The sequence below is a fragment of the Panthera pardus genome, unplaced genomic scaffold (genome assembly GCF_024362965.1).
Source record: "Panthera pardus isolate Hobbes unplaced genomic scaffold, ASM2436296v1 HiC_scaffold_2, whole genome shotgun sequence".
Classification (NCBI taxonomy): Eukaryota; Metazoa; Chordata; class Mammalia; order Carnivora; family Felidae; genus Panthera; species Panthera pardus.
In genome coordinates this window covers 4,869,234-4,871,097 of record NW_026526765.1, presented here as the reverse complement: position 1 = coordinate 4,871,097, position 1,864 = coordinate 4,869,234, and positions in this window count along the sequence as shown.

The following is a 1,864-nucleotide window of genomic DNA, read 5'->3' as shown; positions in this document are numbered from 1 at the left end:
TTATGTGGAAGCGTAGTTTGCAGACGTAATTAAGAATCTTGGGATGAGGCCATCATCTTGGATTATCAAGGTGAGCCCTACGTGCGATGCCCAGTGGTCTTACTAAGGAAAGGCAGGGGAAGACTTGACACAGAAGGAGGCAGGGATTCGAGGTCGCAGCTACAAGCCAAGGCACGCCAGGAGCTCCCGGAAGCTGGAAGAGGCAAGAGAGATCTCCCCTAGGGCCCTCAGAGGGAGCGTGGCCCTGGCAGCATCATGACCTTGGACTTGCGGCCTCGAGAACACGAAAGGTTAAATTTCTGCGGTTTTAGTCCACCCAGTTTGTGGTGATCCTTTGGGGCAGCCCCAGGAAACACATGCAATGGCCAAGTGCCCAAAAGGACCCACAACTCCACATCAGGGCAAGGCCCACCCTCCTCTACCGGAACCTTCTCTTCACCACAGAGTTCCACGTCTCCGGGTGGGGGCAAAGCATCTGACTGGCATATTCGTTTTTTATTGCTGTGTGACTTTCAGCAGTTAAAATAGCAACACACGTGTTGTCTCTCAACTCCCGTGGGTCAGGAGTCCAGGCTCGGGGCAGCAGGGTCCCCTGCTCAGGGTCTCACCAGTTTGTTGTCAACATGCCAGCTGGGCTGCCAGCCTTTCTGGAGGCTGGGGTCGTCCTCCGGGCTCAGGAAGTTATTGGCAGAATTTAGTCCCTTGCACCCGTAGGACTGGCCCGTTTCTTATTGGCGTCGGCTGGGGGCCTCTCTGGGCTCCCAGAGACCCTTGTGCCAACCCGCGTGGCCCCCGTGACTTGGCAGCTTATTCTTTAAGGCCAACAGGAGAACCTCTCTTTTCAGGGCAGGTCTAGACTCATCTCCCTCTTGCCCTTCAACATGACATAATCAGAGGCCATATCCCATTATCCTTCCATATTCCATCGGCCTGCCCCCATGATGGAAAGGGGATCGTACGAGAGTGTGACTCATTCGAGGGTCACTTTCAGGTGTGGCTGACTCCCCTGGGGCATCTTGATTCCTGGGGCTGCTCTCTGTAAGCCTTCAACTTTTTCAAGTTCTCTTCCTTCTGCTCCTGGAGTCCACTATCACACTGTTGTGACCTTTGCTCCTTAAGAAAGTACCAATGTCGGGGCACCTGGGTGGCTCAGTTGGTTAAGCATCTGGCTCTTGATCTCCGCTCAGGCCTTGATCTCAGGGTTGCGAGTTCAGGCCTCGTGTTGGGCTCCGCACTGGGTGTGAAGTCTACTTAAAAAAATAGGGGTGCCTGGGTGCTCTTAGTAAGTGTCGGTTAAGTGTCTGACTCTACGAAGTCAGGATCTCACAGCTTCGTGGGTTCAAGCCCTGCACTGGGCAGTGAGGAGACTGCTTGGGATTCTCTCTCTCTCCTCACTCTCTGCCCCTCCCCGACTTGCACTGTCTCTCTCAAAATAAATAAATAAACTTCAAAACATAGGAACCACCAAATGTCACTAAAATCTTGGTACTTAAATATTTTTGGAGATTCAAAGAGAGAAGTTCAAAGGGAGAGCCTCTGGTGGGAGAGCATCAAATCACCTGCCAACCCACAAGTCCCAGATCAGGCAGACTTCCGTCTGGAGGCTCTGAGGGACAATCCATCATATGCCTCCCTCCCAGGCTCTGTTTCTGTCTATCCTTGGTGCTCCCTGGTGTAGACTCATCCCTCCAATCTCTGCCTCCCTATTCACATCACCTTCCCTGTATCTCTGTGTTTCAATCTCCCTGTGCCTTTCTCCTGTAAGGATACGTGTCATTGGATTTGGGGCCCAGCCTGAATCCAGGACGATCTCATCTTAGGATCCTGGCCTAAATTACATCTGCAAAGACTTTTTGTTTTTCAA